This window comes from Pseudophryne corroboree, chromosome 1 (genome assembly GCF_028390025.1).
Source record: "Pseudophryne corroboree isolate aPseCor3 chromosome 1, aPseCor3.hap2, whole genome shotgun sequence".
Taxonomy (NCBI): domain Eukaryota; kingdom Metazoa; phylum Chordata; class Amphibia; order Anura; family Myobatrachidae; genus Pseudophryne; species Pseudophryne corroboree.
Genome location: NC_086444.1, coordinates 99,890,427 through 99,910,954, shown reverse-complemented (window position 1 = coordinate 99,910,954; position 20,528 = coordinate 99,890,427). Strand labels below are relative to the sequence as shown.

The 20,528-nt window shown below is 48.8% G+C and overlaps 1 protein-coding gene across 1 annotated transcript in view; it reads left to right on the top strand.

Annotated features, from left to right (window-relative positions):
* The first annotated feature begins 1,029 nt into the window (after positions 1 to 1,029).
* Positions 1,030 to 20,528, top strand: part of HMGCS1 (3-hydroxy-3-methylglutaryl-CoA synthase 1) — a 66,365-nt gene continuing 46,866 nt past the window's right edge. The window contains exon 1 of the mRNA XM_063961682.1: positions 1,030 to 1,167. The gene's annotated coding sequence lies outside the window, so the exon portion shown is untranslated. The remainder of the gene's footprint in view (positions 1,168 to 20,528) is intronic.

Sequence of the window (20,528 nt, the reverse complement as noted above, 5' to 3'; positions counted from 1 at the left end):
ATTTTCGCGGGACTGTCCCGTTTTTTGGGTCTGTCCCGCTGTCTCTAGCGTGGGTTGCAGTGTCCTGCGGTGGGGGGGGGGGGGGGGGGGCAGTTGGGAGGATACCTATCACTCAGTTCAGAGCAGGGGTGAATAGAAGCTTTGTGCATGCGCACAGCGTCTATTCTAGGAAGGCAGAGGGACTGGGGGCATGGCCAGCAGCTCACAGAGCATTGGCCATGCTCCCACTGAGGCGTGGTTCGCGATCGCATCAACCATGCAAGGTCACTCCCCTTTTCAATAGTTGGCGCAGAGTCCCTCCTTCAGGAATACAAATGTTGGGAGGTATGAAAACTTTGCCAGGTACCACCCCCCATATGCTGCAGCATGGCAATCATGCTGCGGCTGACAGGCTGCTGCGGGTAACATCGCAAATCCCATTCTGCACACGCACTGAATAGCTCTTGCACCGATGCAGACCCCCAAACATCATATTTGTACACAGACCAAGAAGTTTGCATACAAATATGATTTAGGCCCCATGTTGAGTCCTATTGGCGAAAGAGCGCTTTATAAATAAAATTATTATTACTACACATGTATCAGCAATGGGATGTCACCATCTGACATGTACAATACAGTATGACCCTCTGATACTGCATATATGTCATGCCATATTACCATTTAGCTATCATTACTACAGTGACTTTCTCATTGCAATGATTCAACTGACGCTACAGACACACGGGCTGAGGACCCTCCCATCGCGTTGCCTGGCAACCTCCTCCTCACTCATACACCACTGTATGTGGGCAGCACAGCAGCCCCCTTGCCTATACCTCGCCAGGAGTCGGACGCGGATTCTCATTGGCTAACACTGATACTTCTCTCTTTCTCATTGGTTGTCGCTCTCTGGCCATCGCACGTCACTTTCTCACACCATTCCATAGTATAGAGCCGGCGGAGCCCGTTAATTGGACGGCGCCATACGCGTGCGGCTCCCGGCGCGCTCCCCCATTGGCTGAGAGGGGGTGTCAGTCAGACGTTCGCCCAGTGGTGGCGCGGTGGGGCAGTGCTGGGGATGGCGCGGTTATAAGCACTATAGTAGCGCAGGCTCCTGTACACACACGCACACGGGGAGACAGGTACCACAGCACAGATAGGAGTAGCTGCACTCATCACGAACAGGTAAGCCTGAATACAGCGTATGGGAGGGTTGCATTGACAGAGGCTCTGGATTGTGTGGAATAATATATATATTATATATATATAGTATCACATGCCTTTGGTGTGTGTGTATATTTCCTAAGAGAGAGGGTTCTCCAGCTGTGTTTTGGAACTGTAAGGCTCAGCATGCCTTGTCAACAACCTTTCAATGCTTTGCTGTGGGGTTTCCATCTGCTGTGGAACTGCAAGTCCCAGGAATGTGTCAGAGGGAGTATAAAGTTGCACCAGAAAAAGATCACTATGGTGGATGATCACCCTTGCTTTTAAAATAGATTCTTAACTATATGTATTCACAGTACACATCCATTTATTAAAAAAAATGTATTGCACCTGTGTCTAAGGTGCTCCCATCCAGTAGAGCCCTAATGTAATAAATATATTTATATAGCGCTCTCTCTCTCTCCAATTGGACTCCTGTCGCTGCATTACATGGGGGTGATCCTATTGTCACACAGTTTTACCTTGTGTTAACCATCGAGGCGCCGTATGTGAATGTACAGTAATCCCCATCATCCCCACCCGCTGCTCACAAACTAATTACCTGGGAGTCGGGGTTAGAGTAGATCAGGGGATCTCGTACAGTCGCTCTCGATGATCTCTAACGTGCTTAGCTGTTGTGTGCTTCTGATTATTAAATGTCTATTTTAACATATATATATATATATATATATATATATATACACACACACACACGTGTTTCTGCATATTTATATATGCAATATAAGAATGGTGCTCAAACACAAATTATAAATAAATATAAAGAACCAATGCTGGTGTGCAAGATGGGTGTGACCATACTGTACAATCAAGTTGCTTCAAGCATTGCTCTGTAAAGTAATTAAGGGTGTCTTCCACTTAATTGTTGAATTTCGCCATGCATGGTGTCCCCATTCAACCCATGCATTCGCAGGTCAGAAAAAAATGAATTAATTGCCAGCAGTTAATGCAGCCTGGTTCTGGGCTTGCGCAGCTTTCTGTGAATGGCGCATAATGTGTGCTCTCACCACAAGGGGGTTGGGTGGGAGGAGAGAAGTGGTTGCCCCATCTATAATCATGGAAGCCGGCTCTCATTAAAGGAGGTGTATTGGGTCTCTCCTTCTCCAAAGATACCTGTGCAGTGTGGAAGGTGATTGGCAGAAGGTCAGTCCCATGACTGAAATAGAGTAAATGGCAGGAGGGTTCCTATAGCAGGGAAAGAAGTGGTGAAATTGAATGTTAACATGGAAAACCAATTTAAGAGGAAATCTATTATTCATTTGAAAATGAGCCACAAGTCCTGATCTGCCAGTGCCTGGAGACATCAGCAGTAGATGATGGGTTTCCGGGAATACTCGCGTAGCTGCTATCTGTATCTTTTTACTGTAGAATAACATCATTGCATTTCCAGTTCTGCATGATCCGCTTCTAGTCTGTGTAGAGTGATGAATGACTGCAGTACCGTGGACGGCTCAGTGATTCCACGTCCCTGCTCTCTGTGGAATCATCTTTGAATCTGAACTACAAGATGGCCTTGTTTGCTACATGAAGTGTTTGTTTAGCAATATTTAAAATAAAGATGTTTCGAGTTTGCTCAGTCACCGTGTCATGCTGTTCACCTGATGTGCTTACATATGTATGAGATGCATTGCTCTGCCGGAGCAGGAGTACAGTGTCCATTATACAAATGTCTGTAGATTCTGATGATCTGGATGCTTGGGCTGTAATTACACTATAGCACCCCCACCCCTCAGTTACATATTAAAGGTACATCATGTGATGTGCTACACACCCTGGTCCTCATTGCTGAGAGGGAATTATTTTCTCTCCCTCCCCTGCGAGCCGCCTTGATAGGTGTTACCACGCAAGCCAATAGCAAGTTCTCTGATTTTTGTCCATGCAGTCTTACGCCCCCTTGATTATAATAGGGGTGGATGGGGGCCAGAGTCGGGGCTCCGCCTTCTGTGTCTTGTTCTGCCCATATTCAAATTCTACCATTGAGCAGCATGGTAGTGTTCCCAGGCTTATTCCCCATGTGAGCCTAATGGCAGGGATGTGCGTAGGTTTTAAATAAGATTTAGATTGCACTATATGCCAATATGATTATGTGATTCTTGAGTTAATAATGGATCTACACAAAGCACCTTGCGTGTACACCACTGCTGATTATTACAATAAAACAGTGGGAATACTTCTTATTTTATTAATGTTAGTATTCAACTGTTACTATTGTTCTGATCTGTATGGTACCTCTTTATGTGGCACCTCTGCTTGCTCGTCAAGAAACAGGGAGTTATCTAACCCCAACTCCTTGTTCTTGTCCTTACTAGTTTATTGTTCTGTGTTGTTCCTAAGTTAATATCCTCCGGCATTTACTGTACCTATGATATCTCAGGTTTTACTGCTACTTTCTATATTCCCTGGAAGGCGCTACAGAAACTATCTGGTGCCCTAAAATAAAATCTAATTTCTCTAACGTCCTAGTGGATGCTGGGGACTCCGAAAGGACCATGGGGAATAGCGGCTCCGCAGGAGACTGGGCACAAAGTAAAAGCTTCAGGACTAGCTGGTGTGCACTGGCTCCTCCCCCTATGACCCTCCTCCAAGCCTCAGTTAAGATTTTGTGCCCGAACGAGAAGGGTGCAATCTAGGTGGCTCTCCTGAGCTGCTTAGAGTAAAAGTTTAAATAGGTTTTTTTATTTTCAGTGAGACCTGCTGGCAACAGGCTCACTGCATCGAGGGACTAAGGGGAGAAGAAGCGAACTCACCTGCGTGCAGAGTGGATTGGGCTTCTTAGGCTACTAGACATTAGCTCCAGAGGGACGATCACAGGCCCAGCCATGGATGGGTCCCGGAGCCGCGCCGCCGGCCCCCTTACAGAGCCAGAAGAGTGAAGAGGTCCGGAAAATCGGCGGCAGAAGACGTCCTGTCTTCAATAAGGTAGCGCACAGCACCGCAGCTGTGCGCCATTGCTCTCAGCACACTTCACACTCCAGTCACTGAGGGTGCAGGGCGCTGGGGGGGGGCGCCCTGGGACGCAATGAAAATACCTTAAATGGCTAAAAATACATCACATATAGCTCCTGGGCTATATGGATGTATTTAACCCCTGCCAGTTTTCCACAAAAAAGCGGGAGAAAGGCCGCCGAAAAAGGGGCGGAGCCTATCTCCTCAGCACACAAGCGCCATTTTTTCCTCCCAGCTCCGTTGGAGGAAGGCTCCCTGACTCTCCCCTGCAGTCCTGCACGACAGAAACAGGGTAAAACAAGAGAGGGGGGGCACTAAATTGGCATATTAATATATACAGCAGCTATATTAGGGAAAAACACTTATATAAGGTTATCCCTGTGTATATATATATATATATATATATATAGCGCTCTGGTGTGTGCTGGCAAACTCTCCCTCTGTCTCCCCAAAGGGCTAGTGGGGTCCTGTCCTCTGTCAGAGCATTCCCTGTGTGTGTGCTGTGTGTCGGTACGCTGTGTCGACATGTATGAGGAGGAAAATGGTGTGGAGGCGGAGCAATTGCCTGTGTTAGTGATGTCACCCCCTAGGGAGTCGACACCTGACTGGATGGTCTTATGGAAAGAATTACGTGATAGTGTCGGCACTTTACAAAAGACTGACGACATGAGACAGCCGGCAAATCAGTTAATACCTGTACAGGCGTCTCAAACACCGTCAGGGGCTATAAAACGCCCGTTACCTCAGGTCGATACAGACACTGACACGGACACTGACTCCAGTGTCGACGGTGAGGAAACAAACGTATTTTCCAGTAGGGCCACACGTTACATGATCACGACAATGAAGGAGGTTTTGAACATTTCTGATACTACAAGTACCACAAAAAAGGGTATTATGTGGGGTGTGAAAAAACTACCCGTAGTTTTTCCTGAATCAGATGAATTAAATGAGGTGTGTGATGAAGCGTGGGTTTCCCCCGATAAAAAACTGCTAATTTCTAAAAAATTATTGGCATTATACCCTTTCCCGCCAGAGGTTAGGGCGCGTTGGGAAACACCCCCTAGCGTAGATAAGGCGCTCACACGCTTATCAAAACAAGTGGCGTAACCGTCTCCTGATACGGCCGCCCTCAAGGAACCAGCTGATAGGAAGCTGGAAAATATCCTTAAAAGTATATACACACATACTGGTATTATACTGCGACCAGCAATCGCCTCAGCCTGGATGTGCAGTGCTGGGGTGGCTTGGTCGGATTCCCTGACTGAAAATATTGATACCCTGGACAGGGACAATATATTATTGACTATAGAGCATTTAAAGGATGCATTTCTATATATGCGAGATGCACAGAGGGATATTTGCACTCTGGCATCAAGAGTAAGTGCGATGTCCATTTCTGCCAGAAGAGGATTATGGACGCGACAGTGGTCAGGGGATGCGGATTCCAAACGGCATATGGAAGTATTGCCGTATAAAGGGGAGGAGTTATTTGGGGTCGGTCTATCGGACCTGGTGGCCACGGCAACGGCTGGAAAATCCACCTTTTTACCCCAAGTCACCTCGCAGCAGAAAAAGATACCGTCTTTTCAGGCTCAGTCCTTTCGTCCCCATAAGGGCAAGCGGGCAAAAGGCCACTCATATCTGCCCCGGGGCAGAGGAAGGGGAAAAAGACTGCAGCAAACAGCCTCTTCCCACGAACAGAAGCCCTCCCCCGCTTCTGCCAAGTCCTCAGCATGACGCTGGGGCCTTACAAGCGGACTCAGGCACGGTGGGGGCCCGTCTCAAGAATTTCAGCGCGCAGTGGGCTCACTCGCAAGTGGACCCCTGGATCCTGCAGGTAGTATCTCAGGGGTACAAATTGGAATTCGAGACGTCTCCCCCTCGCAGGTTCCTGAAATCTGCTTTACCAACGTCTCCCTCCGACAGGGAGGCATTATTGGAAGCCATTCACAAGCTGTATTCCCAGCAGGTGATAATCAAGGTACCCCTCCTACAACAGGGAAAGGGGTATTATTCCACGCTGTTTGTGGTACCGAAGCCGGACGGCTCGGTGAGACCCATTTTAAATCTGAAATCCTTGAACACTTACATAAAAAGGTTCAAGTTCAAGATGGAGTCACTCAGAGCAGTGATAGCGAACCTGGAAGAAGGGGACTATATGGTGTCTCTGGACATCAAGGATGCTTACCTCCATGTCCCAATTTGCCCTTCTCACCAAGGGTACCTCAGGTTTGTGGTACAGAACTGTCACTATCAGTTTCAGACGCTGCCGTTTGGATTGTCCACGGCACCCCGGGTCTTTACCAAGGTAATGGCCGAAATGATGATTCTTCTTCGAAGAAAAGGCGTCTTAATTATCCCTTACTTGGACGATCTCCTGATAAGGGCAAGGTCCAGAGAACAGTTAGAGGTCGGAGTAGCACGATCTCAAGTAGTACTACGACAGCACGGATGGATTTTAAATATTCCAAAATCGCAGCTGATTCCGACGACACGTCTGCTGTTCCTAGGGATGATTCTGGACACAGTACAGAAAAAATAAGAATTTACTTACCGATAATTCTATTTCTCATAGTCCGTAGTGGATGCTGGGGACTCCGTAAGGACCATGGGGAATAGCGGCTCCGCAGGAGACTGGGCACATCTAAAGAAAGCTTTAGGACTATCTGGTGTGCACTGGCTCCTCCCCCTATGACCCTCCTCCAAGCCTCAGTTAGGATACTGTGCCCGGACGAGCGTACACAATAAGGAAGGATTTTGAATCCCGGGTAAGACTCATACCAGCCACACCAATCACACCGTATAACCTGTGATCTGAACCCAGTTAACAGCATGATAACAGAGGAGCCTCTGAAAGATGGCTCACAACAATAATAACCCGATTTTTGTAACAATAACTATGTACAAGTATTGCAGACAATCCGTACTTGGGATGGGCGCCCAGCATCCACTACGGACTATGAGAAATAGAATTATCGGTAAGTAAATTCTTATTTTCTCTAACGTCCTAAGTGGATGCTGGGGACTCCGTAAGGACCATGGGGATTATACCAAAGCTCCCAAACGGGCGGGAGAGTGCGGATGACTCTGCAGCACCGAATGAGAGAACTCCAGGTCCTCCTCAGCCAGGATATCAATTTTGTAGAATTTTACAAACGTATTTGCTCCTGACCAAGTAGCTGCTCGGCAAAGTTGTAAAGCCGAGACCCCTCGGGCAGCCGCCCAAGATGAGCCCACCTTCCTTGTGGAGTGGGCATTTACAGATTTTTGGCTGTGGCAGGCCTGCCACAGAATGTGCAAGCTGAATTGTACTACAAATCCAACGAGCAATAGTCTGCTTAGAAGCAGGAGCACCCAGCTTGTTGGGTGCACACAGGATAAACAGCGAGTCAGATTTCCTGACTCCAGCCGTCCTGGAAACATATATTTTCAGGGCACTGACAACGTCTAGCAACTTGGAGGCCTCCAAGTCCCTAGTAGCCGCAGGCACCACCAATAGGTTGGTTCAGGTGAGACGCTGAAACCACCTTGGGGAGAAACTGAGGACGAGTCCTCAATTCCGCCCTGTCCGAATGGAAAATCAGATAAGGGCTTTTTCAGGATAAAGCCGCCAATTCTGACACGCGCCTGGCCCAGGCCAGGGCCAACAGCATGACCACTTTCCATGTGAGATATTTTAACTCCACAGATTTAAGTGGTTCAAACCAATGTGACTTTTGGAACCCAAAACTACATTGAGATCCCAAAGTGCCACTGGAGGCACAAAAGGAGGCTGTATATGCAGTACCCCTTTTACAAACGTCTGAACTTCAGGGACTGAAGCTAGTTCTTTTTCGGAAGAAAATTGACAGGGCCGAAATTTGAACCTTAATGGACCCCAATTTCAGGCCCATAGACACTCCTGTTTGCAGGAAATGTAGGAATCGACCCAGTTGAATTTCCTCCGTCGGGCCTTACTGGCCTCGCACCACGCAACATATTTTCGCCAATTGCGGTGATAATGTTTTTGCGGTTACATCCTTCCTGGCTTTGATCAGGATAGGGATGACTTCATCCGGAATGCCTTTTTTCCTTCAGGATCCGGCGTTCAACCGCCATGCCGTCAAACGCAGCCGCGGTAAGTCTTGGAACAGACAGGGTCCTTGCTGGAGCAGGTCCCTTCTTAGAGGTAGAGGCCACGGATCCTCCGTGAGCATCTCTTGAAGTTCCGGTTACCAAGTCCTTCTTGGCCAATCCGGAACCACGAATATAGTGCTTACTCCTCTCCATCTTATCAATCTCAGCACCTTGGGTATGAGAGGCAGAGGAGAGAACACCTACCCTGACTGGTACACCCACGGTGTTACCAGAGCGTCTACAGCTTATTGCCTGAGGGTCCCTGGACCTGGCGCAATACCTGTCGAGTTTTTAATCATGTGGAAGACTTCTGGGTGAAGTCCCCACTCTCCCGGGTGGAGGTCGTGCTGAGGAAGTCTGCTTCCCAGTTGTCCACTCCCGGAATGAATACTGCTGACAGTGCTATCACATGATTTTCCGCCCAGCGAAGAATCCTTGCAGCTTCTGCCATTGCCCTCCTGCTTCTTGTGCCACCCTGTCTGTTTACGTGGGTGACTGCCGTGATGTTGTCCGACTGGATCAACACCGGCTGACCTTGAAGCAGAGGTCTTGCTAAGCTTAGAGCATTGTAAATGTCCCTTAGCTTCAGGATATTTATGTGAAGTGATGTCTCCAGGCTTGACCATAAGCCCTGGATATTCCTTCCCTGTGTGACTGCTCCCCAGCCTCGCAGGCTGGCATCCGTGGTCACCAGGACCCAGTCCTGAATGCCTAATCTGCGGCCCTCTAGAAGATGAGCACTCTGCAACCACCACAGGAGGGACACCCTTGTCCTTGGTGACAGGGTTATCCGCTGATGCATCTGAAGATGCGATCCGGACCATTTGTCCAGCAGGTCCCACTGGAAAGTTCTTGCGTGGAATCTGCCGAATGGGATTGCTTCGTAGGAAGCCACCATTTTACCCAGAACCCTTGTGCATTGATGCACTGAGACTTGGCTCGGTTTTAGGAGGTTCCTGACTAGCTCGGATAACTCCCTGGCTTTCTCCTCCGGGAGAAACACCTTTTTCTGGACTGTGTCCAGGATCATCCCTAGGAACAGAAGACACGTCGTCGGAACCAGGTGCGATTTTGGAATATTGAGAATCCAATCGTGCTGCCGCAACACTACCTGAGATAGTGCTACACCGACCTCCAACTGTTCCCTGGATCTTATCCTTATCAGGGAATTGTCCACGGAAGGGATAACTAAAATTCACTTCCTTCGAAGGAATATCATCATTTCGGCCATTACCTTGGTAAAGACCCGGGGTGCCGTGTACCATCCATACGGCAGCGTCTGAACTGATAGTGACAGTTCTGTACCGTAAACCTGAGGTACCCTTGGTGAGAAGGGTAAATTTTGACATGAAGGTAAGCATCCTTGATGTCCCGAGACATCATGTAGTCCCCTTCTTCCAGGTTCGCAATCACTGCTCTGAGTGACTCAATCTTGAATTTGAACCTCTGTACGTAAGTGTTCAAAGATTTTAGATTTAGAATCGGTCTCACCGAGCCGTCCGGCTTCGGTACCACAACAGTGTGGAATAATACCCCGTTCCCTGTTGCAGGAGGGGTATCTTGATGATCACCTGCTGGGAATACAGCTTGTGAATGGCTTCCAAAACTGTCTCCCTGTCAGAAGGAGACATCGGTAAAGCCGACTTTAGGAAACTGCGAGGGGGAGACGTCTCGAATTCTAATTTGTACCCCTGAGATATCACCTGAAGGATCCAGGGGTCTACTTGCGAGTGAGCCCACTGCGCGCTGAAATTCATTGAGACGGGCCCCCCACCGTGCCTGATTCTGCTTGTAAAGCCCCAGCGTATACTGAGGGCTTGGCAGAGGCGGGAGAGGGTTTCTGTTCCTGGGAACTGGCTGATTTCTGCAGCCTATTTCCTCTCCCTCTGTCACGGGGCAGAAATGAGGAACCTTTTGCCCGCTTGTCCACGAAAAGACTGCGCCTGATAATACGGCGTCTTCTCATGTTGAGAGGCGACCTGGGGTACAAACGTGGAATTCCCAGCTGTTGCCGTGGCCACCAGGTCTGAAAGACCGACCCCAAATAACTCCTCCCTTAATAAAGCAATACTTCCAAATGCCGTTTGGAATACGCATCACCTGACCACTGACGTGTCCATAACCCTCTACTGGTAGAAATGGACAACGCGCTTAGACTTGATGCCAGTCGGCAAATATTCCGCTGTGCATCACGCATATATAAAAATGCATCTTTTAAATGCTCTATAGGCAAAAATATACTGTCCCTATCTAGGGTATCAATATTTTCAGTCAGGGAATCCGACCACGCCAACCCAGCACTGCACATCCAGGCTGAGGCGATTGCTGGTCGCAGTATAACACCAGTATGTGTGTAAATACCTTTTAGGATACCCTCCTGCTTTCTATCAGCAGGATCCTTAAGGGCGGCCATCTCAGGCGAAGGTAGAGCCCTTAAAAGCGTGTGAGCGCTTTATCCCCCCTAGGGGGTGTTTCCCAACGCACCCTAACCTCTGGCGGGAAAGGATATAATGCCAATAACATTTTAGAAATTATCCGTTGTTATCGGGGGAAACCCACGCATCATCACACACCTCATTTAATTTCTCAGATTCAGGAAAACTACAGATAGTTTTTCCTCACCGAACATAATACCCCTTTTTGGTGGTACTCGTATTATCAGAAATGTGTAAAACATTTTTCATTGCCTCAATCATGTAACGTGTGGCCCTACTGGAAGTCACATTCGTCTCTTCACCGTCGACACTGGAGTCAGTATCCGTGTCGGCGTCTATATCTGCCATCTGAGGTAACGGGCGCTTTAGAGCCCCTGACGGCCTATGAGACGTCTGGACAGGCACAAGCTGAGTAGCCGGCTGTCTCATGTCAACCACTGTCTTTTATACAGAGCTAACACTGTCACGTAATTCCTTCCAACAGTTCATCCACTCAGGTGTCGACCCCCTAGGGGGTGACATCACTATTACAGGCAATCTGCTCCGTCTCCACATCATTTTTCTCCTCATACATGTCGACACAAAAGCACCGACATACAGCACACACACAGGGAATGCTCTGATAGAGGACAGGACCCCACTAGCCCTTTGGGGAGACAGAGGGAGAGTTTGCCAGCACACACCAGAGCGCTATATATATACAGTGATAACCTTATATAAGTGTTTTTCCCCTTATAGCTGCTGTATAGTTAATACTGCGCCTAATTAGTGCCCCCCTCTCTTTTTTCTCTAACGTCCTAGTGGATGCTGGGGACTCCGTCAGGACCATGGGGGATAGCGGGCTCCGCAGGAGACAGGGCACATCCAAAAAGCTTTTTAGGTCACATGGTGTGCACTGGCTCCTCCCCCTATGACCCCCCTCCAAGCCCCAGTTAGGTTTTTGTGCCCGTCCGAGAAGGGTGCAAACTGGATGGCTCTCTTAAGGAGCTATTTAGTAAAGTTTTTTTTTAGGTTTCTAATCAGTGATTCCTGCTGGCGACAGGATCACTGCAACGAGGGACTTAGGGGAGAGACTGGCAACTCACCTGCGTGCAGGAGGATTGAAGTCTTAGGCTACTGGACACTGAGCTCCAGAGGGAGTCGGAACACAGGTCAGCCTGGGGTTCGTCCCGGAGCCGCGCCGCCGATCCCCCTTACAGACGCTGAAGAAAGACGGCGGAACGGAGGTCCGGAAACAGGCGGCAGAAGACTTCACAGTCTTCAGAGAGGTAGCGCACAGCACTGCAGCTGTGCGCCATTGTTGTCACACGGCTCACTGACACGGTCACGGAGGGTGCAGGGCGCTGCTGGGGGCGCCCTGGGCAGCAATATAAATACCTATTTGGCAAATAAATACATCACATATAGCCATTAAGGCTATATGTATGTATTTTAACCCAGGCCAGTTATTAAAAAACCGGGAGGAAAAGCCCGCCGAAAAGGGGGCGGAGCTTATTCTCCTCAGCACTCAGCGCCATTTTCCTGATCAGCTCCGCTGGTGAGGAAGGCTCCCACTCTCCCCTGCACTGCACTACAGAAACAGGGTTAAAAGAGAAGGGGGGCATAAATTGGCGATATAATGATATATTAAGAGCGCATATATAGAAACAACACCTTCTAGGGTTGTTATATACATTATAGCGCTTTTGGTGTGTGCTGGCAAACTCTCCCTCTGTCTCCCCAAAGGGCTAGTGGGTCCTGTCCTCTATCAGAGCATTCCCTGTGTGTGTGCTGTATGTCGGTACGTGTGTGTCGACATGTATGAGGAAAATGTTGGTGAGGAGGCGGAGCAAATTGCCTGTAATGTTGATGTCACTCTCTAGGGAGTCGACACCGGAATGGATGGTCTACTTATGGAATTACGTGATAATGTCAACACGCTGCAAGACGGTTGACGACATGAGATGGCCGGCGGACAAATTAGTACCGGTCCAGGCGTCTCAGACACCGTCAGGGGCTTGTAAAAACGCCCATTTACCTCAGTCGGTCGACAGACACAGACATGGACACTGACCCCAGTGTCGACGGTGAAGAGACATACGTAATTTTCCTTTAGGGCCACGAGTTACATGTTAAGGGCAATGAAGGAGCTGTTACATATTTCTGATACTACAAGTACCACAAATAAGGGTATTTTGTAGGGTGTGAATAAACTACTTGTAGTTTTGCCTGAATCAGATAAATTAAATGAAGTGTGTGATGATACGTGGGGTTCCTCCGATAGAAAGTTATGGGCGGTATACCCTTTCCCGCCAGAAGTAAGGGCGAGTTGGGAAACACACCTTAGGGTGGATAAGGCGCTCACACGCTTATAAAAACATGGCGTTACCGTCTCTAGATACGGCCGCCCTCAAGAAAATATCATGACAGTATATACACACATACTGGTGTTATACTACGACCAGCAATCGCCTCAGCCTGGATGTGCAGCGCTGAGGGGGCTTGGTCGGATTTCCTGACTGAAAATTTTGATACCCTTGACAGGGACAAGATTTTATTGACTATAGAGCATTTTAAGGATGCATTTCTATATATGCGTGATGCGCAGAGGGATATTTGCATTCTGGCATCAAGAGTAAATGTGATTTACATATCTGCCAGACGAAGACACGACAGTGGTCAGGTGAGGCAGATTCCAGACGGCATGTGGAAGTATTGCCGTATAAAGGGGCGGTCCATCGGACCTGGTGGCCATGGCAACAGCTGAAAAATCCACTTTTTGTTACCCCGAATCACATATCGGCAAAAAAGGACACAGTCTTTTCAGTCTCAGTCCTTTCGTCCCCATAGGGGCAGGCGGGCAAAGGCCAGTCATATCTGCCCAGGGGTAGAGGAAAGGGAAGAAGACTGCAGCAAGCAGCCCATTCCCAGGAACAGAAGCCCCTCACAGCTTCTGCCAAGTCCGCAGCATAACGCTGGGGCCGTACAAGCGGACTCAGGTGCGGTAGGGGGTCATCTCAAGAGTTTCAGTACGCAGGGGGCTCACTCGCAAGGGAACTCCGGGATCCTACATGTAGTATCCCAGGTGTACATTGGAAATTCGAGACATCTCCCCCTCACACAATTCACAGGCTGTATTCCCAGCAGGTGATAATCAAAGTACCCCTCTTACAACATGGAAGGGGGTAGTATCCCACACTATATTGTGGTACTGAAGCCAACCGGCTCGGTGAGATCTGAAATATTTGAACACTTACATACAAGCGTTCAAATCAAGATGGAGTCACTCAGAGCAGTGATAGCGAACCAGGAAGAAGGGGACGATATGGTGTCACTGGATATCAGGGACGCTTACCTACAGGTCCAAATTTGCCCTTCTCACCAAGGGTACTTCAGGTTCCTGGTACAGAACTGTCACTATCAGTTCAGACGCTGCCGTTTGGGTTGTCCACGGCGCCCCGGGTCTTTACCAAGGTAATGGCCGGAATGATGATTTTTCTTAAAAGGAAACATGGACGCTTTCCTGATAAGGGCAAGGTCCAGAGAACAGTTGGAGGTCGGAGTAGCACTATCTTAAGTAGTTCTACGTCAGCACGAGTGGATTCTAAATATTCCAAAATCGCAGCTTTTTCCGATGACACGTCTACTGTTCATAGGGATGATTCTGGACACAGTCCAGAAAAACGTGTTTCTCCCAGTGGAGAAAGCCAGGGAGTTCTCCGAGCTAATCGGGATCCTCCTAAAACCAGGAAAAGTGTCAGTGCATCATTGCACAAGAGTCCTGGTAAAAATGGTGGCTTATTACGAAGCAATTCCATTCGGCAGATTTCCCGCAAGAACTCTTCGGTGGGATCTGCTGGACAAATGGTCCGGATCGCATCCTCAGATGCATCAGCGGATAACCCTATATCCAAGGACAAGGGTGTCTCTCCTGTGGTGATTAGAGTGCTCATCTTCTAGAGGGCCGCAGATTTGGCATTCAGGATTGGATGCCGGTGACCACGGAGGCCAGCCTGAGAGGCTGGAGAACAGTCACACAGGGAAAAAATTTCCAGGGAAGTGTGATTAAGTCTGGAGAATTCTCTCTGCATAAATAAGCTTAGAGCAAATTTATAAGGCTCTAAACTTAGCAAGACCTCTGCTTCAAGGTCAGCCGGTATTGATCCAGTGGGATAACATCACGGCAGTCGCCCACGTAAACAGAAAGGGCGGCACAAGAAGCAGGAGGGCAGTGACAAAACTGCAAGGATTTTTCGCTAGGCGGAAAATCATGTGATAGCACTGTCAGCAGTGTTCTTTCCGGGAGTGGACGACTGGGAAGCAGACTTCCTCAGCAGGCATGACCTCCACCCGGGAGAGTGGAAACTTCATAGGGAAGTTTTTCAGCATGATTGTGGACCGTTGGCAAAGACCAAAGGTGGACATGATAGCGTCCCGCCCGAAAAACGGGACAGGTATTCCGCCAGGTCATGAGACCTTCAGGCGATAGCTGTGGATGTTCTGGTAACACCGTGGGTGTACCAGTCAGTGTATGGGTTCCCTCCTCTGTTTCTCATAACCAAGGTATTGAGAATTATAAGACATAGAGGAGTATGAACTATACTAGTGGCTCCGGATGGGCCAAGAGGGACTTGGTACCCGGAGCTTCAAGAGATGCTCACAGAGGACTAAGGGCCTGGGGAGCTAAGAAGGGACTTGCTTCAGCAAGTACCATGTCTTTTCCAAGAATTACCGCGGCTGCGTTTGACGGCATGGCGGTTGAATACCGGATTCTGAAGGGAAAAAAGGCATTCCATAAGAGGTCATACCTACCTTGGTCAAAGCCAGGAAGGAGGTGACCGCACAACGTCATCACCACATGTGGTGAAAATATGTTGCGTGGGTAAGGCCAGGAAGGCTCCACGAAGGAAATTCAACTAGGTCGATTCTGCACTTCCTGAAAACAGGAGTGTTTTGAGTCTCAAATTGGGGTTCATTAAGATTTAAATTTCGGCCCTGTAGATTTTCTTCCAGAAAAAATTGACTTCAGTTCCTGAAGTCCAGATTGTAAAGGGTGTATTCCATATACAGTTCTTTTGTGCCTCTAGGGGCACCGTGAGATCTCAACATAGTGTTGGGATTCCTTAAAATCATATTGGTTTGAACCGCTCAAATCTGTGGATTTGAAATATCTCACATGGAAAGTGACCATGCTGTTGACCAATATCTCACATGGAAAGTGACCATGTTGTTAGTCCTGGCCTCGGCCAGGCGATTGTCAAAAAGAATGGGCGGTTTTGTTTTACAACAGCCCATATTAGAATTTTCCATTTGAACAGGGCAGAACTGGGACTCGTCTCCAGTTTCTTCCTAAAGGGGTGTCAGCGTTGTCACCTGAAACAACCTATTGTGGTGCCTGCGGCTACTGGGGACTTGGAGGACTCCAAGTTACTAGACGTTGTCAGGGCCCTAAAAATATATATATATATATATATATATATATATATATATATATATATATATAGTTAGGACGGCTGGAGTCAGAAAGTCTGACTTGCTGTTTATATTGTATGCACCCAACAAGCTGGGTGCTCCTGCTTCTAAGCAGTCTATTGCACGCTAGATTTGTAGTACAATTCAGCTTGCACATTCTGTGGCAGGCCTGCCACAGCCGAAATATGTAGATGCCCATTCCACAAGGAAGGTGGCCTCATCCTGGGCGGCTGCCCGAGGAGTCTCGGCATTATAACTTTGCCGAGCAGCTACGTGGTCAGGGGAGAACACGTTTGTAAAATTTTACAAATTTGATACTCTGGCTAAAGAGGACCTGGAGTTCTCTCATTCGGTGCTGCAGAGTCATCCGCACTCTCCCGCCCGTTTGGGAGCTTTGGTATAATCCCCATGGTCCTGACGGAGTCCCCAGCATCCACTAGGACGTTAGAGAAAATAAGAATTTACTTACCGATAATTCTATTTCTCGTAGTCCGTAGTGGATGCTGGGCGCCCATCCCAAGTGCGGATTGTCTGCAATGCTTGTACATAGTTATTGTTACAAAAATCGGGTTATTACTATTGTTGTGAGCCATTTTTTCAGAGGCTACTTCGTTTTGTTATCATACTGTTAACTGGGTTCAGATCACAAGTTGTACGGTGTGATTGGTGTGGCTGGTATGAGTCTTACCCGGGATTCAAGATCCTTCCTTATTGTGTACGCTCGTCCGGGCACAGTACCTAACTGGGGCTTGGAGGGGGGTCATAGGGGGAGGAGCCAGTGCACACCATGTGACCTAAAAAGCTTTTTGGATGTGCCCTGTCTCCTGCGGAGCCCGCTATCCCCCATGGTCCTGACGGAGTCCCCAGCATCCACTACGGACTACGAGAAATAGAATTATCGGTAAGTAAATTCTTATTTTTTAACCCTTTCTGTAGTGTAGTGACTGCAGGGGAGAGACAGGGAGCTTCCCTCCAACGGAGCTGTGAGGGAAAATGGCGCCAGTGTGCTGAGGAGATAGGCTCCGCCCCTTTTTCGCGGACTTTTCTCCTGCTTCTTTATGGATTCTGGCAGGGGTTAAATGCATCCATATAGCCCAGGAGCTATATGTGATGCATTTTTTTGCCATCCAAGGTGTTTTTATTGCGTCTCAGGGCGCCCCCCCCCCCCCCCAGCGCCCTGCACCCTCAGTGACCGAAGTGTGAAGTGTGCTGAGAGCAATGGCGCACAGCTGCAGTGCTGTGCGCTACCTTGTTGAAGACAGGACGTCTTCTGCCGCCGATTTTCCGGACCTCTTCTGCCTTCTGGCTCTGTAAGGGGGCCGGCGGCGCGGCTCTGGGACCCATCCAAGCTGGGCCTGTGATCGTCCCTCTGGAGCTAATGTCCAGTAGCCTAAGAAGCCCAATCCACTCTGCACGCAGGTGAGTTCGCTTCTTCTCCCCTTAGTCCCTCGATGCAGTGAGCCTGTTGCCAACAGGTCTCACTAAAAATAAAAAACCTAATCTAAAACTTTCACTAAGAAGCTCAGGAGAGCCCCTAGTGTGCACCCTTCTCGTTCGGGCACAGAGATCTAACTGAGGCTTGGAGGAGGGTCATAGGGGGAGGAGCCAGTGCACACCAGATAGTCCTAAAGCTTTCTTTAGATGTGCCCAGTCTCCTGCGGAGCCGCTATTCCCCATGGTCCTTACGGAGTCCCCAGCATCCACTTAGGACGTTAGAGAAAGGTGTTTCTCCCGGAGGAGAAAGCCAAGGAGTTATCCGACCTAGTCAGGAACCTCCTAAGACCAGGCCAAGTGTCAGTACATCAATGCACAAGGGTCCTGGGAAAGATGGTGGCTTCTTACGAAGCGATTCCATTCGGCAGATTCCACGCAAGAACTTTTCAGTGGGATCTGCTGGACAAATGGTCCGGATCGCATCTTCAAATGCATCAGCGGATAACCCTGTCTCCAAGGACAAGGGTGTCTCTCCTGTGGTGGTTACAGAGTGCTCATCTCCTAGAGGGCCGCAGATTCGGCATTCAGGATTGGGTCCTGGTGACCACGGATGCCAGCCTGAGAGGCTGGGGAGCAGTCACACAGGGAAGAAATTTCCAGGGCTTGTGGTCAAGCATGGAAACGTCACTTCACATAAATATCCTGGAACTAAGGGCCATTTACAATGCCCTAAGTCAGGCAAGACCTCTGCTTCAGGGTCAGCCGGTGTTGATCCAGTCGGACAACATCACGGCAGTCGCCCACGTAAACAGACAGGGCGGCACGAGAAGCAGGAGGGCAATGATGGAAGTGGCAAGGATTCTTCGCTGGGCGGAGAATTAGGTGATATCACTGTCAGCAGTGTTCATTCCGGGAGTGGACAACTGGGAAGCAGACTTCCTCAGCAGACACGATCTTCACCCGGGGGAGTGGGGACTTCACCCAGAAGTCTTCCACATGATTGTGAACCGTTGGGAAAAACCAAAGGTGGACATGATGGCGTCCCGCCTCAACAAAAAACTGGACAGATATTGCGCCAGGTCAAGGGACCCTCAGGCAATAGCTGTGGACGCTCTGATAACACCGTGGGTGTACCAGTCAGTGTATGTGTTCCCTCCTCTTCCTCTCATACCAAAAGTACTGAGAATCATAAGAAGGAGAGGAGTAAAGACTATACTCGTGGCTCCGGATTGGCCAAGAAGGACTTGGTACCCGGAAATTCAAGAGATGCTCACGGAAGACCCGTGGCCTCTACCTCTAAGAAAGGACTTGCTCCAGCAGGGACCATGTCTGTTCCAAGACTTACCGCGGCTGCGTTTGACGGCATGGCGGTTGAACGCCGGATCCTGAAGGGAAAAAGGCATTCCGGATGAAGTCATCCCTACCCTGATCAAAGCCAGGAAGGATGTAACCATACAACATTATCACCGTATTTGGCGTAAATATGTTGCGTGGTGCGAGGCCAGGAAGGCCCCTACAGAGGAATTTCAACTGGGTCGTTTCCTGCATTTCCTGCAAACAGGACTGTCTATGGGCCTCAAATTAGGGTCCATTAAGGTTCAAATTTCGGCCCTGTCAATATTCTTCCAAAAAGAACTGGCTTCTGTTCCTGAAGTTCAGACGTTTGTCAAGGGAGTACTGCATATACAGCCTCCTTTTGTGCCTCCAGTGGCACCTTGGGATCTCAATGTAGTTTTGGGATTCCTAAAATCACATTGGTTTGAACCACTCACCACTGTGGACTTAAAATATCTCACATGGAAAGTGGTAATGCTGTTAGCCCTGGCTTCAGCCAGGCGTGTCTCAGAATTGGCGGCTTTATCCTATAAAAGCCCTTACCTAATTTTTCATACGGACAGGGCAGAATTGAGGACTCGTCCTCAATTTCTCCCTAAGGTGGTTTCAGCATTTCACTTAAACCAGCCTATTGTGGTGCCTGCGGCTACTAGGGACTTGGAGGATTCCAAGTTGCTGGACGTAGTCAGGGCCCTGAAAATATGTTTCCAGGACGGCTGGAGTCAGGAAATCTGATTCGCTGTTTATCCTGTATGCACCCAACAAGCTGGGTGCTCCTGCTTCTAAGCAGACGGTTGCTCGTTGGATTTGTAGTACAATTCAGCTTGCACATTCTGTGGCAGGCCTGCCACAGCCAAAATCTGTAAAAGCCCATTCCACACGGAAAGTGGGCTCATCTTGGGCGGCTGCCCGAGGGGTCTCGGCTGTACAACTTTGCCGAGCAGCTACTTGGTCAGGGGCAAACACGTTTGCTAAATTCTACAAATTTGATACCCTGGCTGAGGAGGACCTGGAGTTCTCTCATTCGGTGCTGCAGAGTCATCCGCACTCTCCCGCCCGTTTGGGAGCTTTGGTATAATCCCCATGGTCCTTTCGGAGTCCCCAGCATCCACTAGGACGTTAGAGAAAATAAGAATTTACTTACCGATAATTCTATTTCTCATAGTCCGTAGTGGATGCTGGGCGCCCATCCCAAGTGCGGATTGTCTGCATTACTTGTACATAGTTATTGTTACAAAAATCGGGTTATTGTTGTTGTGAGCCATCTTTTCAGAGGCTCCTTCTGTTATCATGCTGTTAACTGGGTTCAGATCACAAGTTGTACGGTGTGATTGGTGTAGCTGGTATGAGTCTTACCCGGGATTCAAAATCCTTCCTTATTGTGTACGCTCGTCCGGGCACAGTATCCTAACTGAGGCTTGGAGGAGGGTCATAGAGGGAGGAGCCAGTGCACACCAGCTAGTCCTGAAGCTTTTACTTTGTGCCCAGTCTCCTGCGGAGCCGCTATTCCCCATGGTCCTTTCGGAGTCCCCAGCATCCACTACGGACTATGAGAAATAGAATTATCGGTAAGTAAATTCTTATTTATATCCATAGGTCATTTAA